We start from the raw sequence: 25137 nt of genomic DNA on the forward strand, positions 1-25137 counted from the left end.
GTCCGGCAAGGTCGCCTGCTCTGTCCACATTCCCATAACCAGTAGTGGGAATGAGGACAGAGCTGGCGAACTTGCCGGACAAACATCAGGGGATCAACTGACGGGACTGAGCACCAGTAAAACAGGAACAAGTGTAGATTGTGCTGACGCCACTTCAGAGATGTAGCTGGCAGGGTTGGAGGCCAGGGTAAATAGTAGAGACAGTGGAGCCAGAGGCCTAAGTGGAGCATGGTTAGAATCAGTAGTAGTCAACAACCTCCATAAAAAACGCTGCCCATTGGCCTCTGCATGCGGCATGCATAATCCTGGGCTCCAACAGCGTCAGTTGGTGTTCAGAAGTGTCGTCTCCACAGAGCCAAACACATTTGTTCGAGTGTTAGTGAGGTTCAGCACTGCCAGCTGTTCCCCTGCTGTGGAGATGGCAAGTCTCCTGCTGCCTTCACCTGCCAAAAGCAACAGGCCCCAGCCTGCTCCACGCCTAATCCTGGGCTCCAACAGCGTCAGTTGGTGTTCAGAAGTGTCGTCTCCACAGAGCCAAACACATTCGTTCAAGTGTTAGTGGGGTTCAGCACTGCCAGCTGTTCCCCTGCTGTGGAGATGGCAAGTCTCCTGCTGCCTTCACCTGCCAAAATCCAGTAGGCCCCAGCCTGCTCCATGCATAATCCTGGGCTCCAACAGCGTCAGTTGGTGTTCAGAAGTGTCGTCTCCACAGAGCCAAACACATTCGTTCGAGTGTTAGTGAGGTTCAGCACTGCCAGCTGTTCCCCTGCTGTGGAGATGGCAAGTCTCCTGCTGCCTTCACCTGCCAAAAGCAACAGGCCCCAGCCTGCTCCACGCCTAATCCTGGGCTCCAACAGCGTCAGTTGGTGTTCAGAAGTGTCGTCTCCACAGAGCCAAACACATTCGTTCAAGTGTTAGTGGGGTTCAGCACTGCCAGCTGTTCCCCTGCTGTGGAGATGGCAAGTCTCCTGCTGCCTTCACCTGCCAAAATCCAGTAGGCCCCAGCCTGCTCCATGCCTAATCCTGGGCTCCAACAGCGTCAGTTGGTGTTCAGAAGTGTCGTCTCCACAGAGCCAAACACATTCGTTCAAGTGTTAGTGGGGTTCAGCACTGCCAGCTGTTCCCCTGCTGTGGAGATGGCAAGTCTCCTGCTGCCTTCACCTGCCAAAATCCAGTAGGCCCCAGCCTGCTCCATGCCTAATCCTGGGCTCCAACAGCGTCAGTTGGTGTTCAGAAGTGTCGTCTCCACAGAGCCAAACACATTCGTTCAAGTGTTAGTGGGGTTCAGCACTGCCAGCTGTTCCCCTGCTGTGGAGATGGCAAGTCTCCTGCTGCCTACACAGTCCTACTACTACTGATTTTTAACCGTGCTCCACTTAGGCCTGTGGCTTCACTGATTTTCGTATTTCCCCTGTCCTCCAACCCCGCCAGTTACAGCTCCGAAGTGGCGTCTGCACAATCCACACTTGTTCCTGTGTTCCAGGTGTTCAGTCCGGTCAGTTAATCCCCTGATGTGTGTCCGGCAATGTCGCCTGCTCTGTCCACATTCCCATGAATGTGGACAAAGCAGGCGACATTGCCGGACACACATCAGGGGATTAACTGACCGGACTGAACACCTGGAACACAGGAACAAGTGTGGATTGTGCAGACGCCACTTCAGAGCTATAACTGGCGGGGTTGGAGGACAGGGGAAATACGAAAATCATTGAAGCCACAGGCCTAAGTGGAGCACGGTTAAAATTAGTAGAAGTCTACAACCGATCTTAAAATTTCTTCAATGCAGCCTCAGCCTGCTCCGTGCTTGTCCCTGGGCTTCAACACAGCCAGTTGTAGCTCGGAAGTGCTGTCCACACGGAAAGAGATACTTGCTCCCGTGTCTCAGTAGGGTTCAGTAAGGTCAGCTGATCCCCTGCTGTGTGGATGGCAGTCTCTCCTGCTGTCACCACATTCCAAATACAGTAGGCCTCTGCCTACACCCTCCTATTTCCTGGGCTTCAACACAGCCAGTTGTAGCTCGGAAGTGCCATCCACACGGAGACACTTGCTCCCGTGTCTCAGTGGGGTTCAGTAACGTCAGCTGATCCCCTGCTGTGTGGATGGCAGTCTCTCCTGCTGTCACCACATTCCAAATACAGTAGGCCTCTGCCTACACCCTCCTATTTCCTGGGCTTCAACACAGCCAGTTGTAGCTCGGAAGTGCCGTCCACACGGAAAGAGACACTTGCTCCCGTGTCTCAGTGGGGTTCAGTAACGTCAGCAGATCCCCTGCTGTGTGGATGGCAAAGTCTCCTGCTGCCTACACAGTCGTACCACTACTGATTTTTAACCGTGCTCCAATTAGGCCTGTGGCTCCACTGTCTCTCGTATTTCCCCTGTCCTCCAACCCCGCCAGTTACAGCTTCGAAGTGGCGTCTGCACAATCCACACTTGTTCCTGTGTTCCAGGTGTTCAGTCCGGTCAGTTAATCCCCTGATGTGTGTCCGGCAGTTATGGGAATGTGGACAGAGCAGGCGACATTGCCGGACACACATCAGGGGATTAACTGACCGGACTGAACACCTGGAACACAGGAACAAGTGTGGATTGTGCAGACGCCACTTCGGAGCTGTAACTGGCGGGGTTGGAGGACAGGGGAAATACGAAAATCAGTGAAGCCACAGGCCTAAGTGGAGCACGGTTAAAATTAGTAGAAGTCTACAACCGATCTTAAAATTTCTTCAATGCAGCCTCCGCCTGCTCCGTGCTTGTCCCTGGGCTTCAACACAGCCAGCTGTTGCTCGGAAGTGCCGTCTTCACAGAGTAAAACACTAGCTCCTGTGTTTGTGGGGTTCAGTAACGTCAGCTGTTCCCCTGCTGTTTTGATGGCAATCTGTCCTGCTGCCTCCCAATTGACAGCACATCAGGCCTCAGCCTGCTAAGTGCTTGTCCCTGGGCTCCAACATCGCCAGTTGCTGCTCATAACTGACTTTGGCACGGGTACTCCCTCCTGCCCAGCTTGATTCCAGCCCTGCCTGCTGTTTCCGGGAAGTGTCAATGTCAGTTTGCCACCCCAAGTTGCCATGTCGTGTTGCGGTTGGGCTAGCCGAGGCTAGGGTGCCAGCAGTTTAGGTGCTTCCTATGTGGACTGCGGGTTCTGGTAAGAAAGGCTTGTTCCGTAGTGCCAGTAGGACAAGCACCCCCTGTAGGACTGTGTGATTCGGTAACTGCGGCCAGCTTGCGGCATGCCAACTTTGCTTTTCAGGGGTAACTTCTGCTACCCCTCCGGGTTCCAGCACCGTCAGCTGGTTGTCGTCAGAGCCTTTGGCCTAGGTGCCTCCATCTCGGTATCCGAGTTCCGGCAACGTCTGCTGGTCCTTGGTAGTGCTTTGTAGCACAGGTACCTCCTGCTTAGTAACCGGGTTCCAGCACTGTCAGCTGGTCCTCGGTTGTGCCATTGGCTCTTATTCCTTCTGCTGCCCCTCCGGGTGCCAGCACTGTCAGCTGGTCCTCGCTATTTCCATTTGCTCTTGCAGCTTCTGCTACCCCTCCGGGTTCCAGCACCGTCAGCTGGTTCTCGTCAGAGCCTTTGGCCTAGGTGCCTCCATCTCGGTATCCGAGTTCCGGCAACGTCTGCTGGTCCTTGGTAGTGCTTTGTAGCACAGGTACCTCCTGCTTAGTAACCGGGTTCCAGCACCGTCAGCTGGTCCTCGGTTGTGCCATTGGCTCTTATTCCTTCTGCTGCCCCTCCGGGTGCCAGCACTGTCAGCTGGTCCTCGCTATTTCCATTTGCTCTTGCAGCTTCTGCTACCCCTCCAGGTTCCAGCACCATCAGCTGGTTCTCGTCAGAGCCTTTGGCCTAGGTGCCTCCATTTCGGTATCCGAGTTCCGGCAACGTCTGCTGGTCCTTGGTAGTGATTTGTAGCACAGGTACCTCCTGCTTAGTAACCGGGTTCCAGCACCGTCAGCTGGTCCTCGGTTGTGCCATTGGCTCTTATTCCTTCTGCTGCCCCTCCGGGTGCCAGCACTGTCAGCTGGTCCTCGCTATTTCCATTTGCTCTTGCAGCTTCTGCTACCCCTCCGGGTTCCAGCACCATCAGCTGGTTCTCGTCAGAGCCTTTGGCCTAGGTGCCTCCATCTCGGTATCCGAGTTCCGGCAACGTCTGCTGGTCCTTGGTAGTGCTTTGTAGCACAGGTACCTCCTGCTTAGTAACCGGGTTCCAGCACCGTCAGCTGGTCCTCGGTTGTGCCATTGGCTCTTATTCCTTCTGCTGCCCCTACGGGTGCCAGCACTGTCAGCTGGTCCTCGCTATTTCCATTTGCTCTTGCAGCTTCTGCTACCCCTCCGGGTTCCAGCACCGTCAGCTGGTTCTCGTCAGAGCCTTTGGCCTAGGTGCCTCCATCTCGGTATCCGAGTTCCGGCAACGTCTGCTGGTCCTTGGTAGTGCTTTGTAGCACAGGTACCTCCTGCTTAGTAACCGGGTTCCAGCACCGTCAGCTGGTCCTCTGTAGTGCCATTGGCTCTTGTTCCTTCTGCTGCCCCTCCGGGTGCCAGTACCGTCAGCTGGTTCAAGAGGACAAAGAACAGGAAGACAACCACCAAGATGCAGAACAACAAGAGAGAGAAGACAAAGAAGCATAAAAAAACAAAGCAGAAGAACATTAAGCATAAGACTAATACTCTGAGCAAATGATATTATCTTATTTATAAGCAGAAGAAGACTAAGCAGTGTATGGGGGTGAGTCCGTTCCTCCTCGTGGTGCCCCTGGAAAAGGCCTGCTGCTGCAGGCCAAACTGAATGCGGACAAATCCTGTTGTAAATCTTTTGTGACAGGCAGAATGGAAGGTGTAAACTTCTAACTTTTCTAGATAACAACTACAGGAATGCCTGACACAAACAAGAATATGATGAAGAAGAATAGGAAGATGAAGAAGTTGAATATGTAGAATAATAATTGTTGAATAAGAAGAATATGAAGAATGTAAGAAAAGGAAGAAGAAGAAGAATGTAAAAAAAGGAAGTAGAAGAATTTAAAAAAAAGGAAGAAGAATGTAAGAAAAGGAATAAGAAGAATGTAAAAAAAGGAAGTAGAAGAATGTAAAAAAAGGAAGAAGAAGAATGTAAAAAAAGGAATAAGAAGAAGAAGAAGAAGGTAAAAAAAGGAAGAAGAATAAGAAAGAAGAAGAAAGAAGAAAGAAGAAGAAGAAGACATACATGTCTGGTAAAATATAAATGAGGCTAACATAGTCAATATCTTTGTAACTCCTAACGTCTTTAAAAAAAAAGTTTAATTCCTGCTATTCCATTTGATTGGGCTAAACCTCTATGGCTTTAATGTCTCCTCCACCTCCCACAATACATTCTACATTATTCTTAGTTGTTTTTCTTCATGTAGAATTAACCTACAAGGAAAGAAAGGGTTTTTTTTTAATTCCGATATTTTGGCCCCATTGACTTGCATTGGTTCCCGGTATCGGAATCGGCGATACCGATACTTTTTTTTAAGATCGGCCGATCCATTCCTATCCGATATTTTCAAGTATCAGCTGGTATCGCTCAACTGTACACATGACCATTAACCAGAGAAAACAAGAAGCAAAAAGCACAAATATCCTGAAATAAAAAGTAAAAAATAAACTGCAAGTAATACATAAAGGTAATAATAGTAATAATAATAATAATAATAATAATAATAATAATAAGGGTATTTAGTAAACATTACTATTTCAGGATATTTGTGCTTTTTGCTTTTTAGGATAGAAAAGATGGATTACACACAGTAAATACATATAGAACAGGTAGATATATAGATGTATGTGACAAATACAATTAGTAGAGTGTGTGTATGCAAATTACTGTACATGTATTTCATTAATAAAAGGTTTTCTGCAAAAAATGGCATCGTCTCTCACATAATTTTCTTAACCAGGAGAGGGAAGGCCAATAACTGGGGGCAGATGTTTATTGCTTAGGAAGGGAAGACCCCCCCAAAAAAAGTGATGTAGGGTCCCCCTATATTAATAAAAAGCAAAGGCTATGCAGATGGCTGTAGGCTGATATTAATAGCCTAGGAAAGGGCCACGGATACTGGTCCCCCAGGTTAAAAGCATCAGCATCAGCTCTCAGCTGCCCCAGAAAAGGTGCATCTCTAAGATGCGCCAATTCTGACACTTAGTCTCGCTTTTCCCACTTGCCCTGTAGTGGTGGCAAGTTGGGTTCATATTGTGGGGTTGATTTCACCTTTGTATTTTCAGGTGACACCAAGCCCCAAGGTTAGTAATGGAGAGACCCCACCATTACTAACCCCAATCACATTGTATAAAAACACACATACACCAAGAATAAAGTCCTTTAATTGAAAAAATGACACAGGCTCCTTTAAAAATCTTAACTAAACCATACTTACAACCTCGTCTAATTCCACTGAAGCCCTCGTTCTCCTATAATAAACCAAAAATAATAAAACAACAATATCCCTCACCTCTCCGTCATTCTGTCCCTTGCCATAATCCATGTCTGGTGGATTAATAGTTTTCAACCTTGACGGTGCCAAGATGCGACCATCCAGGCTGAGAACCACTGGAGAATGAGCTGCTTTGAGCGCAGCATCAGTGACTAGCGGTGACATTACTGAGGCTGCGTTCCCAGCTGGTCTTATCTGCGTTAGCCTCAGTGACATCCCCACTAGCACTGCGAGAAAGTCTCAGAGGCGAGTGCAGATGTGAGAATTTTACTGTAGTGAATTTCAACTGCGGTGAACTCGCCTCTGTACCGTGTGACTTTCTCACATTGCTAGCAGGGATCTCACCGAGGTTTGTGCTCTGTGCTGCGCTGTGCCTTGTGTTCTGTGTGCTTGATCTGTTGCCTGACTTTGGACTTCGTTCTGACCATCCGGCTGTTTAACTCCTTCAGTTCTGATCCGTTAATGTCCCGGTACTCTGACCTCAGAACATTACCTGACTACGCTTTTGCCTCTTCCTTCTGTTTATGATGTACCCTCCTGGCTTCAGACCTTGGAATCCTTTACCATTCCAACTCATGGCTTAGCCGTGAGAAGTGTCTAGCGTCACATTACGTCTGACCGCTAAGTTTTTGCTTTTCGCCAGTATGGATCATGTTCACACGCTTGTAAACAATGTGGTGAATTTGATGCAGATGAGGATCTGGCGAAGGATTGCCAGAGTCTGGAGTCTTCGCAATATCAGTTGCAGGTTCAGATAAATAACTTGATGAAGACCTCCCATATTCTCCCATATTCCCCCCACTGCCGGCAGTGGCTGTGATGTCAGTACCCTCTGACGTACAGTTGGTCTCTCCCGAACCTGTTATATCCCTCCCTGATAAATTTTCAGGAAAGACCAGTGTAGGGTATTCAGAGGGAGGAGTTCAGGGGAGGAGTACCAGTGGGTAATAATCATGTCCCTACTACGAGGGGGTCCTCAGACCTGGGCATTTTATTTATCCACACAAGCCCCAGAATGGTTTCCCATTAATGCCTTTTTTGCAGTTTAGGTATGATATATGACGAACCTGACAAAATCAAGGTCGCGAAGGTTAAGATCATGAACCTGGCAAAGGCACAGGGGAAGTCGCACAGCTGAGGACTACTCTACTGAGTGCCGTCAGTGGACTACGGAAGTTCTATGGAACAATGCTGCTCTCAGGTGCCAGTTCCAAAGAGGCCTTTCTGAGACACTCAAGGATGCTCTGGTCCTCCATGATGACCCTTGTTCTCTGGTGGAGGCCATGACTCAGACCATATGAATGGACCGCAGAATCCGTGATAGACATGAAGAACAGCAGGCTGCATGTACTACTCCCCCGGAGCAGGTCCATTTACGCGAGGTTAGAGTTGCCAGTCTTCGAGTTGCGGAGAGAAAATGGAGACAAGATCTATACTGTGGTCTCTCTGGACATTTTCTTAAGAATTGCCCAACTCATCCTCAAGCTATCCAACCATCGGGAGAACGTCTGAGTCTGGATTATGGCTGAGGTGGTCACCCAGACTCCCAGGTGTCTCTTTCTTCCTCTGATAAATTCGATTATTTCCTTCCAGAACCAGGTGTTATCAATATTGGTGTTCATTGACTGTGGGTCTGCTGCTAACTTTATTGATTCGGGACTGGTTCTGAAATTAGGTTTCTGAAAAAGAAAAAAGAAAATGCGGTCTTTGCGGAGTGCTGAGGCAGATAAAGCAGGCATATAGTAAAATGGAAAGACGCAAACCTTTATTATTCCAATTTATCCACATTGCGTTTCAACAGCAGATTGCTGTCTTTATCAGGTAATGTAACAAAAAGGCAAGGGGAAATGACATATATAGGGAAAAGTACCAACAAAACAAAGATAATCAATGAATAAATTAACAACACACTTGTAGTGCTAAAAAATTGTTAATGAGTGCTAAAAAAATGATAAAACCATAAAAATATAAGAAAGAATTATATAAAAAAAGAGACAAAATACATGTTAATCAACACATATTATAGAAATGTTTATGCACACACAATATATTACCGTATAGACTCGAGTATAAGCCAAGATTTTCAGCCCATTTTTTAAGACTGATAGTGCCCCCTCTCGGCTTATACTCGAGTCATATACGCCAGGGGGTCGGTGGGGGAGCGCGGCTGTCTCATATACTCACCCCCTCCTGGCACAATTTCTGCCGCCCCTCTGCTTCTCCCATGGTCTGCGGTGCCTGTGTTCAACAGTCACGTGGTACCGCTCATTAAAGTCATGAATATGCGCATATTCATGACTTTAATGAGGGGTACCACATGACCGCTGAAGGAAGAGCTGCATCGCCGAAACCATGGGAGAAGCAGGGGCTGCAGAGACGTGCCAGGAGGGGGTGAGTATGACGGGGAGAATGGGGGAGCCATGCTATATTCACCTGTCCCCATTCCACCATTGCGTGCCGCTCTGTCCTCCGCATCCTCTGGCTGTGACGCTCAGGTCAGAGGGCACGACGACGTGATTAGTGTGCGTCCTCTGCCTGTACAGTCACTGACAGAGGACCTGGCAGACAGAGCGGCGCGGTGCAGTGGAACTGGGACAGGTGAATATCGCAGGTGCCTGGGCCCTGAGCCAGCAGCGATACTGGCACCTGTCTCCCATAGCGCGCCAGTGTCCCCGCCTGCTCAGGACACCGGCATCTGGTCCCCAGTGATGAGAGGTGAGTATGTCATTTTCTTTTTTATTCGAAGCAGCAGCATCATATGGGTCATAATCTATGGAGCATCTTATGGGACCATAACCTTTATGGAGCAGCATATAGGGCATAATCTATGGAGCATCTTATGGGGCCATAACCTTTATGGGGCAGCATATGGGGCATAATCTATGGAGCATCTTATGAGGCCATAACATTTATGTGGCAGCATATGGAGCATAATCTATGGAGCATCTTATGGGGCCATAACCTTTATGGAGCAGCATATGGTGCATATTATTCTATGGAGCATCTTATGGGCCATAACCTTTATGGAGCAGCATATGGGGCATTATCTATGGAGCATCTTATGGGGCAATTATTAACCTTTGTGCAGCATTATATGGGGCGCATTTTGTATGGAGCATCTCATGGTGCCATCATGAACTGTATGGAGCATTATATGGGCCTCCTGATTAAATATGGTTATTCAAAAACATTTAACCTACTGATGTCTCAATTAATTTTACTTTTATTAGTATCTATTGAAATTTACCAGTAACTGCTGCATTTTCCACCCTAGGCTTATACTCAAGTCAATAAGTTTTCCCAGTTTCTGTGGCAAAATTAGGAGGTAGGCTTATACTCGGGTCGGCTTATACTCGAGTATATATGGTAGCTAACAACATTATCTATCATCAAATTTAACAGGGGCCAAAGTGCCTAATTTAAAAATCCAATAACTCTCTCTGTTAATGAGACTTGCAAACCAATCTGAAACATTCTCAGCAATTTGGTCAATAATAATGAGGCTCAAAAATTGAGGATCTTTGTGGTGCACCACACTGAAATGCATAGAAACACTATGTAGTTGATAACCGCTACAAATTTTGTGGTGATGTTTGTTCAGTCTGGTGTGCATAGTTTGAATAGTGCGGCCTACATACTGCAGGCATGTACATTGCAACAGGTAAACAAGAAAAACTGTCTTTAAACCTACACGACAATTAATGTCATAAGTAGTGCCTGTTGTGTTTGACGTAAACCTCTTTATTCCACTATGGATTGTGGAGCAACATAGACATTTAGGGGTTTTGCAAGCAAAACAACCCAGATTGGAAGCAGTGCCCACATCCAGGGAAAGGGGTTTCAAAGTTGTATTTGAATTGTAAAGCTCACCTTTACCATTCATCTGGGCCTGAACGAGCCGCCATGAAAGAATATGGTAGCGAAAATTTACGGAAGGGTCATATCAGTCCTTCCGCCTCCCCTATAGCTGCTGGATTTTTCTTTGTTAAAAAGAAAGATGAGGGTCTCTGTCCTTGCCTTGATTTCCGAGAACTAAACAAGATCACGGTTAAAAATACTTACCCACTTCCACTGATCCCCGACCTATATAATCAGTATAATCAGACCTCGGAACGTTACCTGACTATGCTTTTGTCCCTTCCTTCTGTTTATGACGTACCCTCCTGGCTTCTGACCTTGGTCTCCTTGACCATTCCGACTCACAGCTTTGCCATGAGAAGTGACTAGCGTCACAATATACAGTCATATGTAAAAGTTTGGGCACCCCTATTAATGTTAACCTTTTTTCTTTATAACAATTTTGGTTTTTGCAACAGCTATTTCAGTTTCATATATCTAATAACTGATGGACTCAGTTATATTTCTGGATTCAAATGAGGTTTATTGTACTAACAGAAAATGTGCAATCTGCATTTAAACAAAATTTGACCGGTGCAAAAGTATGGGCACCCTTATCATTTTCTTGATTTGAACACTCCTAACTACTTTTTACTGACTTCCTGAAGCACTAAATTGGTTTTGTAACCTCATTGAGCTTTGAACTTCATAGCCAGGTGTATCAAATCATGAGAAAAGGTATTTAAGGTGGCCACTTGCAAGTAGTTCTCCTATTTGATTCTCCTATGAAGAGTGGCATCATGGGCTCCTCAAAACAACTCTCAAATGATCTGAAAACAAAGATTATTCAACATAGCTTTTCAGGGGAAGGATACAAAAAGTTGTCTCAGAGATTTAACCTGTCAGTTTCCACTGTGAGGAACATAGTAAGGAAATGGAAGAACACAGGTACAGTTCTTGTTAAGCCCAGAAGTGGCAGGCCAAGAAAAATATCAGAAAGGCAGAGAAGAAGAATGGTGAGAACAGTCAAGGACAATCCACAGACCACCTCCAAAGACCTGCAGCATCATCTTGCTGCAGATGGTGTCATTGTGCATCGGTCAACAATACAGCGCACTTTGCACAAGGAGAAGCTGCATGGGAGAGTGATGCGAAAGAAGCCGTTTCTGCAAGCACGCCACAACCAGAGGCGCCTGAGGTATGCAAAAGCACATTTGGACAAGCCAGTTACATTTTGGAAGAAGGTCCTGTGGACTGATGAAACAAAGATTAAGCTGTTTGGTCATACAAAAAGGCGTTATGCATGCGCTGCATTGTTGACCGATCCACAGTGACACCATCTGCAGCAAGATGATGCTGCAGGTCTTTGGAGGTGGTCTGTGGATTGTCCTTGACTGTTCTCACCATTCTTCTTCTCTGCCTTTCTGATAGTTTTCTTGGCCTGCCACTTCTGAGCTTAACAAGAACTGTACCTGTGTTCTTCCATTTCCTTACTATGTTCCTCACAGTGGAAACTGACAGGTTAAATCTCTGAGACAACTTTTTGTATCCTTCCCCTGAAAAGCTATGCTGAATAATCTTTGTTTTCAGATCATTTGAGAGTTGTTTTGAGGAGCCCATGATGCCACTCTACATAGGAGAATCAAATTGGAGAACTACTTGCAAGTGGCCACCTTAAATACCTTTTCTCATGATTTGATACACCTGGCTATGAAGTTCAAAGCTCAATGAGGTTACAAAACCAATTTAGTGCTTCAGGAAGTCAGTAAAAAGTAGTTAGGAGTGTTCAAATCAAGAAAATGATAAGGCTGCCCATACTTTTGCACCGGTCAAATTTTGTTTAAATGCAGATTGCACATTTTCTGTTAGTACAATAAACCTCATTTGAATCCAGAAATATAACTGAGTCCATCAGTTATTAGATATATGAAACTGAAATAGCTGTTGCAAAAACCAAAACTGTTATAAAGAAAAAAGGTTAACATTAATAGGGGTGCCCAAACTTTTACATATGACTGTATATATACAGTATATATATTCACTTATATTTGTTTTGTGTGTGTAAACATTATAAATTGGACATGGTATGTAATGATATTATGGTCTTCAATGGAGAATGAAAAAGAAGAGGTTGAACAAGGAAATCACAATTTTTTTTTAAAAATAATATATCTTTATTTAGCTCTATGGATTTACAAACACGCATGCAAAAACACATAAAAATGCATAAACACGCATATTTTCCGATGCGTTTTTCTGCCAAGAGATGCAGAAGCCTTGCAGAAATTTTTGCAAGCAAATATGCAACATGCGCACATAGCCATAAATGCAAACAAATCTTTGTCTGCATTGTATGAAAATGAAGGCATTCAATTGGTATTACACTATACTTGCAGACAGGGGCAGATACCGACAGAAGGCACCGGTGCAACAAAGGTACATGGGCAGATAGCTTAGCTGATCATAATGCACCCATTTGAGTCTATGATAGGAGATGCTTGCTACCCCCGAGGCACGAGTGGGCCCCCTTAAGTCTTGGGCCCATGTATGGCTACACCAATGGCATATGTGCTTCTGATCGTAGATGAAGTTAGGAAAGTACTGTAGATGTTTTTACAGTACTCAGCAGCATTGATAGCTCCACTGTGTTCAAAGCTGGCTGCTGCTGATCTCACTCTCTCCGGAGAGAAAGGAATTGCAGTTTGAAATGTGTACACAAATGGAGTTTGGAATGTGTACATACAGTAGATGGAGCTAGCAATGTGTACATAGATGGACCTGCTGCAGTCTGTAGTTTATACATACACTACTCAAAAAATAGTTAGGGATATTTGGCTTTCGGGTGAAATTTATGGAAAACGTTAAAAGTTCACGCTACAGTGGTATTTTAACATGAAAGTAGTGTATTTAAGTAGAAACATGTAATGATGATTTCCTCATCTCAAGCAGTGGTGGGTATGATATCTCAATTACTTGTCATGTGGCCTTGAGCATCAATTACAGCTTGACAACAATGTCTGTTTACAAGCTGAGTAATTGTCTGCTGATGCATGGCATCCCATTCTTCTTGAATGGTGGCCCTCAGGTCATTGAGGTTTTGAGTTCAAAGTTATGAGACTCCACACAGCAACTCAGCTAATCTCATAGATTTTCTATGGGATTCCAGTCTGGACAAATTGCAGGCCAATCCATTTTAAGTCCACAATCAGAAGAAAAAAGGACCATAGCACTCATCGGTCCAAATAGAAAGTCCGCTTTTATTGGCACACAATTAAAACTTCATGGCCGGGAGGCTGTGGGAGAGAGTGAGCACTCACCGACGACGGCCGTTTCGCGCCAAATAGCGCTGACACGTGGAGGTACCAAATTTCTTTTGTCTTCTATATTACTCTCACCATGCTGACATACGCTCTAACAGTTTTGGCTCCATTAATCCTCACTCTCCTTCGCTATCCGCAAACCACAGCACCCGCTAACCAAATAGTAATCTCTCCTTCCCTCTTGCCTCCCCACATGACCTCCTCTGTTGAACTGCTCCTCAACCTCAGAGCTCTCCTAATAAAATACAAAACAAGCAACCCACCCTCCTTCTCCCACATGCTCTCCCTCTCTCTGCTTCTCCTTACTGCTAGCGATATATCTCCCAACCCTGGACCCCCACAGCCCATACCTCCCATTACTACCCCCTTCTATCGTTCCAAAACCAACACAAACACCAGAAATCTTTCCCACCTCAAATCCGTGCCCATGACAACCACCACCCTGCTCCCACTCTCTGGATCAGTCTGGAATGCCCGCTCCGTCAGCAATAAACTCCATGTGATTCATGACCTCTTTATCTCTCGTAATTTTTCCTTCCTTGGCCTCACCAAAACATGGCTGACACCCTCCGACACCGCCTCCCCTGCTGCGCTTAGTTACGGCGGCCTCCACTTCACCCACACTCCTTGCTTTGGCAACAGACAAGGCGGAGGAGTGGGCCTTCTCCTTTGTTCCAACTGCACCTTCAACCCAATCCCACCTCTACCCTCCCTCATCCTCCCCTCTTTTGAAGTCCACTCTGTCTGCATCTATTCTCCTTCCAACCTCCAAGTGGCCATCATATACCGACCTCCGGGCCCGACCACTGTCTTTATTGACCAATTCTCTACCTGGCTCCTCCACTTCCTCTCTGCTGACATTCCCACCATCATCATGGGTGACTTCAACATCCCCATTGACACTCACCATTCAGCTGCCTCCAAACTCCTGTCCCTTACTTCATCCTTTGGACTTACTCAGTGGTCCTCCTCAGCCACCCACACAGACGGACATACATTAGACCTGGTCTTCGCCCGCCTCTGCTCTCTTTCTAACTTCACCACCTCCCCTCTTCCTCTATCTGACCACCATCTACTCACGTTCTCAGACCTGTCCTGCTCACCTGTCACCCATGTCCAGCAACATGCACACCCCGCAGAAACCTCGCACATCTAGACACTCGCACACTCTGACTCTATTCTACCACTGTCCTCCATATCTTCACTCCACGACACTGCCACTACTTTCTACACTCTTGCATCAGCCATCGACTCGGTTGCCCCTGTCATGCATAACAGAGTGCGACAAATCAATAGACAACCCTGGCACAATAACATCACTAAAAAGCTTCGGCAAGCATCCAGAATTGCAGAATGGCGCTGGAAGAAAACGCATTCGCAAGACGACTTCACTGCACTCACACAAGCAACACTTGCATTCAAAACAGCCCTCACCTCTGCTAAGCAGGCCTACTTTACATCCCTTGTATCTTCCTTATCCCACAACCCCAAACAGTTGTTCAATACTTTTAACTCCCCCCTCCGCCCACCACTGCCCCCTCCGACTTCCCTACTCTCTGCCGAGGACTTTGCCGCACACTTCAAAAACAAGATAGACCAAACACGGCAAGTCTTTATTGCTCAGCCACCACAACCCCTTTGCATACCAGACCAATACCCAAACCCTGTAACCTCCTTATTTAACATCACTGAAGGGGAGCTTGCTCATCTTCTCTCCAAATCACACCTCACCACTTGTGCACTTGACCCGATCCCATCCCACCTCCTCCCCTAACTTTTGGTACCTTCCCTTCTGCTTTCAATCATGCCACAATCATGCCTATCCTTAAAAAGCCAACCCTTGATCCAACAGCCACGTCCAGCTATCGCCCAATATTGCTGCTCCCATTCGCCTCTAAACTCCTGGAGCAGCATGTCCATGCTGAACTTTCCTCCCACCAATCATTTAACTTGCTCTTTGACAATCTACAATCCGGCTTCCACCCCCATCATTCCACTGAGACAGCCCTGAGCAAAATTACCAACGACCTACTTACAGCCAAAGCTAATGGACAATACTCTATACTCCTCCTTCTAGACCTGTCCTCTGCTTTCGACACAGTTGACCACTGCCTCCCACTACAGATCCTCTTCTCCTTTGGCATCAAAGACCTTGCCCTATCCTGGATCTCCTCATACCTTTCCAACCGCACATTCAGCGTTTCCCACTCCCACACTACCTCCTCATCCCACCCTCTCTCTGTTGGAGTCCCCCAAGGCTCTGTTCTAGGACCCCTACTCTTCTCAATCTATACACTTGGCCTGGGGCAACTCATAAAGTCCCACGGATTCCAGTACCACCTTTATGCTGATGATACTCAGATCTACCTCTCTGGCCCAGACGTCACCTCTCTGCTCTCCAGAATCCCAGCGTGTCTATCAGCCATATCCTCCTTCTTCTCCTCTCGCTTCCTCAAACTCATTGTGGGCAAATCTGAACTAATCATCTTTCCCCATCTCACAGATCTTCCTTACCTGACCTTTCTATAACAATTGACGACATCACGCTTTCCCCCGTACCGGAGGTCTGCTGCCTCGGAGTAACCCTTGACTCTGCCCTGTCCTTCAAACTGCACATCCAAGCTCTCTCCACCTCCTGTCGCCTCCAGCTCAAAAATATTTCCAGAATCCATCCCTTCCTCAACCCTCAGTCTACTAAACTACTTGTGCATGCCCTCATCATCTCCCGCCTCGACTACTGCAACATCCTTTTCTGTGGCCTCCCTGCTAACACCCTTGTACCTCTCCAGTCCATCCTCAACTCTGCCGCACGACTAATTCATCTGTCTCCTGGCTACTCCTCCACTTCTCCCCTCTGCATATCTCTTCACTGGCTCCCATTCCCTCAGCGTATCCAATTGAAATTACTAATACTGACCTACAAGGCCATCTACAACCTGTCTCCTCCATACATCTCTGAACTAATCTCCCGATACCTTCCCTCACATAATCTCCGGTCCTCCCAAGACCTCCTTCTCTCCTCCACACTTATTCACTCCTCACCCAACCGCCTCCAAGACTTCTCCCCAATAGCCCCCATTCTCTGAAATTCCCTGCCCCAACACGCTAGCATCCACACTCAGATCCTTCAGATGGAACCTGAAAACCCACGTCTTCAGGAAAGCCTACAGCCTGCAATGATCCCCTCTGCCTCCTCACCACTACTGGAGCTACCGCCTCATAACCACTGGAGCTGCTGCAACCCCCCAACCTACTGTCTCCTTCCCCACCATCCTGTATTATGTAAGCCCGAAAGGGCAGGGTCCTCTCTCCACTCTATATCAGTCTGTGATTGTTAGTTTGTTTACTGTAAGTGATATCTGTAATTCGTATGTAACCCCTTCTCATGTACAGCACCATGGAACCAATGGTGCTTTATAAATAAATATTAATAATAATAGCCTGCACCACAACAAAATTTTGACAGCAATACCGGGCAGGGATACCGGTGGTGCCGGCTGGCCTTTTTTCTCACCAAGTTCAATCCATTTTAAGTACCTGTGTCTCCAGCAGCCATTCCTAATGATGTGACCTCTATCTGGAGCATTGTCATCCATGAAGATGAAATTAGGCCTGAAATTAGGCGCAATGACTGAATTAATGATTATTATTCAAGTAATGGGCTCTTGTACTTTACCATTCACAAAGTGTAGGGCAGTTCTCTATTGATTAGACACACTTGCCCACACTGTAACACCAACACCACCAAAGGCTCATCTGGTAACATTGGCTGATGCATAGCATTCTCCTTGATGTGTGCAACCCATCATTTCTTCTCAGCGTGAATAGACTTTTAATATTGAACAGCAATAAAACCCACTGGTCCCTTGTTCAGTGCAGATACTCACTGGCCCATGCAAGATGATGGTGGTGTGGTCAGGAACCCTTGTAGGTCATCTAGCATCATCACGCTTATGTAAACGGTTTCAAATAGTCTGATGTGACACTTGGATGCCCTGCATCTCCCTTAAATGTGCCTGCAGTTGAGTGGCATTCAGAATCCGTTTCTGAAGGGCATTGTTCACAATGAAGCTGCTATCAATATGGGATGTTGTGAAAGGACATCAATTTCTCTGACTTTTTATGACTCTCCCAGTCTCTCTGTTGCACCCTGCTGATGACAATCTAAACTCAGTGGCCACTTCCTTCTGAGAACAAGCTACTTGAAGGTATTGTTGATCCATTGATAGGTGTCATCTTGTCATAATGTCAAAAAGTGAACAGCATGAAGGAGGACAATTTAAATACCAATTTTAATTGATCCTCGAAATATATCGGGCAATTCATGGACCAAACGCCTGTTGTGAATCTTGTCATTAAGCTCCTTTTTAGAGAACAGGAAGTTTTGCAAAAAGTACTGAAACACTGAACAGTTAGGATACTTTCCCATGGTCAGTAATCAGCAGCATTTTGGATGCAACAAATGTTCGCTGCATCCAAAGCTTTGCCGGCTTTTGAACACAGGTGATTTCGCATGTGTTCATTGAACCGCGTGGAATCACTGCGTCCAATGCACTGTACGGGTGACATTTATCTTTCAGAGACTCGCGTCTCTGCATGATAAATTGACATGCTGTGGTCTGGAAAGATGTGCCGCATCTCCGCTGGTGATCCACAGGCGTCTCAGCATGCATAGTGGGCATGGGATTTCTTGAAATCCCATCCACTATGCTCTAACATCTGGGCGCTGTGGGTTGGACGCTGCATTTACTGACCGTGGGAACATACTCTTGGACATGTGCATTAAAAAGTTTAGAGAAGGTCACATTAAGTTCACCTGAAAGGTTAGAAAAAGAGTGTATTTTAGTTTAGGATCATGCTAAAATTTTCCCTGAAAGGGTAAATATACCTAACTTTTTGTAGTGTAGCTGGACCTGCTGGAGTTCGAAGTATATATAAATAAGAAGATGGAAGTTCTGCAAATGTTCCTTCTTGAAGACACATGTATGAAGACGGTGTACCTGAATAGTAAAGTTCAGGATCCGTACCAAACACCTAGTATTTATGCATGGACCCCGAAAATGGACTTCTCTGGTAAAGTTGTGCTACTGTTCGGATTCGGCACCCCGAACATCAGGTGTTTCACATCCTTTTATCTGCATGACAGCATGAAAAACACCAATTGCTCTGATTGACGATAAGATCATTACCACCAGTCAGATAGTTGCGTTCTCACGTTGTCAGATGACAGCGTGATCCAGCAGTTGCGACCGGTGGTAAAAAGATTACCTCCAGTCACACACATCAGCTGATATTCGCGGTATCGGAATTCCGATACTGAGTTCCGATACTTTTTGCATATCGAATACCGGAATCGTAAGTTCCCATAATGCTATGAGCCAGTTTGATTTAATTCAGCCAATGAGGAATCCTAAGAAGTGTCGGCACATCCTGTTAGGCAGGTAGGCATGTTAACTAATGGCATGGCTGATTGGCTGCTGAAATGATGTCATGATGCACTATAAAAGCCGCCGCCGCCATTTTGCTTTCACTCTGCTGTGAATTCAGTTAGGGACAAGACGCTGCTGTTCAGACTCTGAGGGACAGTTAGAGATAGCGATTTTCTATATAGTGCTTTACCCAGGCTACTTTATCAACCGCTGTAGCTTTCTTTTGCCCTGCAGCGCTGTTCACAGCTGTCTGCAAGGTCTGTGTGTGTGAGTACAGCTCACGCTGTAGTGTTCTGCAGCCACCTCTGGTTGTAGTCCACTCAGCGTGTGTCACTGCCTCATACATAGTCCTTTTTTTGTTTTATTGCTGCTCATTTTTCTCCTATTAGTGTGCTTCCATCCGTATCCATCTACATTGGTTGCAAACACTATATAGGAATAGATAGCGGAGCCTTTCTGCAGCCTTTCAGTGCTAGTGCACAGTTCTCTGCACTGTTCACGGCTGTCTGTGAGTGCAGCTCACGCTGTATTGTGTTCTGCAGCCACCTCTGGTTGTAGTCCGCTCGGCGTGCGTCACTGCCTCATACATTGTTCTTTTTTGCTGTAGTGCTGCTTATTTTTCCTGAATTTCTCCTATTAGTGTGCTTCCATCTGTATCCAGCTAGATTGGTTGCAAACACTATATAGGAGTAGATAGAGGAGCCTTTCTGCTGGCTTGTGCCCTGCAGCCCCAGTCAGATTAGTATTAGCCTATTTTTTGTAGCCTCATCTATGGCATTGTAGGTTACCTTCCTGCATTGTAATAGCTACAAAAAGTTTGTGATACTATCGCTTTTACATCTTTGGTCACATCCTTTTTTTTTTGTGAAAAAAAAACACGTAAAAATAGTTCACCAAACACTCCATTTTACAGTTGTGTAGGCCACATTAGCTCATATTAAAGTGTAGTTCACACTTTATAAAATTAGTGTTTCTTATACCTGTTAGCAGCTGTTCAGGAATAAGCACACTAAGCCGTTAGTACTTTTCTGCCTATCTTTATCAGTCTACCAAGATGACGAAGGCAGGGAGTAAGGCACGTGGTCATGGGCGTGGAGTTTCAGCAGGGAGAGGACGTGGGGATTCTGTGCCTGCTGCGGGCACCAGTGACTCAGCATCCCCCAGTTTTACCAGGGAACAGTCCTTTATGCGCAGCTTTGTAGGAGCTCGCCATACCCCACTGCTGCGGGAGGAACAAATTGAAGCCGTTATCGGATGGATGGCAGCTAACGCATCGACTTCAATTAGTTCCACATCCTCTCAGGTCCAGAGCACTGAAGAGCAACCATCTGTCTCTTCACCACCTGCCAAATTGCCCAGTCAGTCAGAGAGCCCTGGACAGGAGCCATCTCTACTTCTGTTCTCTGAATCTCTTGGCTTGGAAATAGGGGGCCAGCCAAGCAGCATTCTAGAATGTGAAGAGGTAGTATGCAGTGATGCGCAACAGCTTTGTCTCTCTGAATCTGAAGAGGCGGGTGGGCCAGTGCCTATGGTCAGCACACCTCAGTACGCATCAGATGATGAGACTCAGGTGCCACTTTCTGGTGCGTAATGTGCTGGTGAGACGACCCAGGAGAAGCAGGGGTTTGAAGAGGGTAGTGTAGATGATGAGGTCCTTGACCCATCATGGCATGAGGAACAGGAAGGTGGTGGGAGCAGCTCTGAGGAAGAGATTCTCTGGACGACCAAAACAGGAGGGAGAAGGAGGGGGCAGACTCGGTTGCCTGTAGCCTCCACTTCGGCACCCATTAGCAGCATTCCTTGTTATGATTGAGTCACCGTAGGAGGCAGACACAAAAATAGAAGCTACGTCCAGAAAACCAGAGAAGTTGGCAACTATCAGATTGCAGACCCCTGAACCTATCAACACAACTAGCAGTAGCCGTGGGGGGTTCCTACAGTGCCCTAGACCCCTCGATCACAGCCGGAGAGCTAAATAGCCTAAAGACAGAAAAGGAAATCTAAACTGCCCCAGAGCAGACCCCAAAGTAAAAGGCAGCCCCCAACATATAATGACGGTGAAGCAAGATGAAAAAACACTCACACAGATAGAAAGATAGGCTGAGCAAACGATGGGGCCCAAGCTAACTAAACAGAACAGGAAAGGAAGGTTGCTGTCTGCAATCTGCCAAAACCCTATCAAAGACATAAGCCAACAAGCTGAAATGGAAAAAGATCCACTCAGCCAGTCATCATCATTAGGCTCAGGTGTTTGATAATCAGGCTCACTACCTTTCTTTACCAGAAGAGGGAGTTCCTCGGGCCTCAGTAGTGAAGGGGAAAATGAACTCACAACAGTACCTCCCCCTTGAACCCTCAACCACGCCACCAGGGCGATCAGGGTGAGCCCGATGAAAGGCACGCACCAATCTTTTGGCATGAATATCAGAGGCAGAGACCCAGGAATTATCCTCCTGACCATAACCCTTCCACTTAACCAAATACTGGAGTCTCCGTCTAGCCAGACGGGAATCCAGTACTTTCTCTACCTCATATTCCATGTTACCTTCAACCAATACAGGGTCTGGAGGTGCCACACCCGGAACAACAGGTTCAACAAACCTCTTCAACAAAGATTTATGGAACACATTATGGATTTTAAATGTGACAGGAAGAGCCAAACGAAAAGAGACCGGATTAATAATCTCCAAAATCTTGTAAGGTCCAATAAATCTAGGCTTAAACTTAGGAGAAGCCACCTTCATAGTAATATTTTTTGATGATAACCACACCATATCACCAACCTTAAACTGGGGACCAATGGTCCTATGTATGTTGGAAAACCGCTGGGCCTTTTCCTGGGAGAGAGATAACTTATCCACCACTTGGTCCCAGATCTGGTGCATTCTCTCCACCACAGTGTCAACACCTGGGCAGGCAGAGGGCTCCACCTGCCCTGAAGAAAATCGAGGATGAAACCCAAAGTTACAAAAAAAAGGTGACATCAAAGTGGCAGAACTAGCTCTATTATTTAAAGCAAATTCGGCCAAGGGCAAAAATGAAACCCAATCATCCTGATCAGCAGAAATAAAACATCTCAAATATGACTCCAAGGTCTGGTTTGTTCTCTCTGTCTGCCCATTGGTCTGAGGGTGAAAAGCAGAGGAGAAGGACAACTGAATTCCCAGCTTAGAACAGAAAGTTCTCCAAAATCTAGACACAAACTGAACTCCTCTGTCAGATACAATGTTCTCAGGAATCCCGTGCAAGCGAACCACCTGTTGCAAAAACAGGGGCACCAACTCAGAGGAAGATGGCAACTTAGGGAGTGGTACAAGATGAACCATCTTAGAGAACCTATCACAAATCACCCAAATAACAGTCATCCTTTGAGAGACAGGCATATCAGAGATGAAATCCATTGAAATATGGGTCCATGGCCTCTTGGGGACAGGCAAGGGCATCAACAACCCACTAGAGCGAGAACACGATTTAGACCGGGAGCACGTCCCACAGGACTGCATAAAATTCCTGACATCACGAGACAAGGAGGGCCACCAAAAAGACCGACTCACCAGATCTCTAGTACCAAAAATACCTGGATGACCAGCCAAAGCAGAGCAATGAACTTCAGACATCACTCTCTTCTTCCACTGGTCAGGAACACACAACTTTCCACTGGGACAACGCTCAGGTTTGTCCTCCTGGAACTCTTCCAGAGCACGTCTCAAATCGGGCGAGATGGCAGAAAGAACTACCCCTTCGCCTAAGATGGTAGCAGGCTTGGTCACCACAGGAGAATCAGCAAAGAAGCTCCTAGAGAGGGCATCTGCCTTGACATTCTTAGTTCCAGGAAAAAAAGAAACCACAAAATCAAAACGTGTAAAAAACAAGGCCCACCTAGCCTGTCTAGGGTTCAAGCGCTTAGCCGACTCTAGGTAAATCAAATTCTTGTGGTCAGTGAGGACCACGACTTGATGCTTAGCTCCCTCCAACCAATGTCTCCACTCCTCAAATGCCCATTTCATGGCCAACAGTTCCCGATTCCCCACATCATAGTTACGTTCAGATGGAGAGATCTTTCGGGAAAAGAAAGCACAGGGATTCATTTTAGATGTTACAGGATCCTTTTGGGACAAAACAGCTCCTGCACCAATCTCAGAAGCATCCACCTCTACCTGGAACGGAAGTGAGACATCAGGTTGCCGCAAAACCGGGGCGGAGGTGAATCTTCGCTTCAGCTCCTGAAAGGAAGAAACAGCCTCCGGAGACCAATTTAACACATCAGCACACTTCTTAGTCAAATCAGTCAATGGCTTGGCAATACTAGAAAATTTTGCTATAAATTTCCGATAAAAATTAGCAAAACCCAAAAACTTCTGGAGGGCCTTCAAAGAAGTGGGCTGAACCCAATCGTAAACGGCCTGTACCTTGGCTGGGTCCATTTCAATAGTTGACGGGGACAAAATAAATCCCAAAAAAGAAATCCTCTGTACTCCAAAAAGGCATTTAGATCCTTTGACATACAGGGAATTCTCCCTCAAGATCCGGAACACAGTCCGAATATGTTCCACATGAGAATCCCAATCCTTGGAGAAGATCAAAATATCATCCAAATAGATAATCAAAAATTTATCGACAAAATCTTGGAAAATATCGTTCATGAAGCACTGGAAGACAGAAGGGGCATTAGTGAGCCCAAAAGGCATCACCAGGTACTCAAAATGTCCCTCCGGAGTATTAAACGCTGTCTTCCATTCATCCCCCTGCTTAATGCAGATAAGATTATACGCCCCCCTGAGGTCAAGCTTGGTAAACCAGCAAGCACCTTTAACTCAGGAGAATAGATCAGAAATCAGGGGTAACGGATACTGATATTTAACAGTAATCTTGTTGAGGGCACGATAATGAATACAAGGTCTTAATGATCCATCCTTTTTGGCTACAAAAAAAAAAGCCGGCACCTAAGGCCTGTTTCACACTTCCGTTTTTTCAAATCCGTCAAAATCCGTTGTTTTCCGTAAAAAAAACGGATCCGCCATTTTTTGCATGATCCGTTTTTTTTGTCCCATAGACTTCCATTACGGTTACCGCGGATCCGTCAAAAAAACGGATCCGTTTTAAAAAAACGGATCCGTTTGCATCAGTTTCCGTCAAAAAAACGGAAACGGATCCGTTTGGCGGACACAAAAACGGAAGTGTGAAACAGGCCTAAGGGTGACGAGGATGGTCTAATATGACCCTTCTCCAACGCCTCCTTAATATAGGATCGCATAGCCTCGTGCTCGGGTACAGATAAATTGAAGAGCCAACCCTTGGGAAATTTACACCCCGGGCTTAGTTCAATTGCACAGTCATAACTCCTATGAGGAGGCAGAGACGCAGACTCATTCTCACTAAATACATCATAAAAGTCCACCAAATAATCAGGAACATCATGCGACTGAGGAGAGGTGGAAAACACCGGAGCCTCACTAAAGGCACACCGACAACCCCAACTCACCACAGACACAGATTTCCAATCCAAAACTGGATTATGAATTTGTAACCAGGGAAACCCCAGAACAATAGTATCATGCAGATTATGCAACACCAAAAATCTGCAATTTTCTTGATGGTCTGGGGCGACCCGCATTACCACCTGGGTCCAAAACTGAGGTTTATTTTTAGCCAAAGGAGTAGCATCAATCCCCCTCAAAGGGATAGGCGTCTGCAGAGGTGTCATCAGAAATCCACAACGTTTAGCAAAATCCAAGTCCATTAGGTTTAGGGCTGCTCCCGAATCCACAAAAGCCTTGGCGGAAAATGTGGACAGGGAGCAGATCAGAGTAATAGCCAGAAGAAACTTAGGTTGAACACCACCAACAGAAAACGTGTGTGCAAAGCATTTCTCTCGTTTAGGACAGACAGAAATAATATGCGAGGCATCTCCACAGAAAAAACACAACTTATTACGCCTTCTGAACTCCTGACGCTGCATAGGTTCAGACATTTGTTCAACAGGTGGTGTGAGAATCATGTGGGAATAGTGGATGAGGGCAGGTATATCTCGCCCAGATTCCTTTCCTATGTGGCCTAGTCTGGTCAGTATCGCACCTGCTTGCTAATGAATTATGGGAGGTGGATAT

At 46.3% G+C, this 25137-nt stretch overlaps 1 long non-coding RNA gene across 1 annotated transcript in view; it reads right to left on the reverse strand.

The window, feature by feature from the left end:
* Positions 1 to 7417: 7417 nt before the first annotated feature.
* Positions 7418 to 25137, reverse strand: part of LOC141054130 (uncharacterized) — a 36869-nt gene continuing 19149 nt past the window's right edge. The window contains exon 2 of the long non-coding RNA XR_012221363.1: positions 7418 to 8123. This is a non-coding gene — a long non-coding RNA (uncharacterized lncRNA). The remainder of the gene's footprint in view (positions 8124 to 25137) is intronic.

Source organism: Dendrobates tinctorius, unplaced genomic scaffold (assembly GCF_039654945.1).
Source record: "Dendrobates tinctorius isolate UK_male_01 unplaced genomic scaffold, ASM3965494v1 ptg000174l, whole genome shotgun sequence".
Lineage (NCBI taxonomy): Eukaryota > Metazoa > Chordata > Amphibia > Anura > Dendrobatidae > Dendrobates > Dendrobates tinctorius.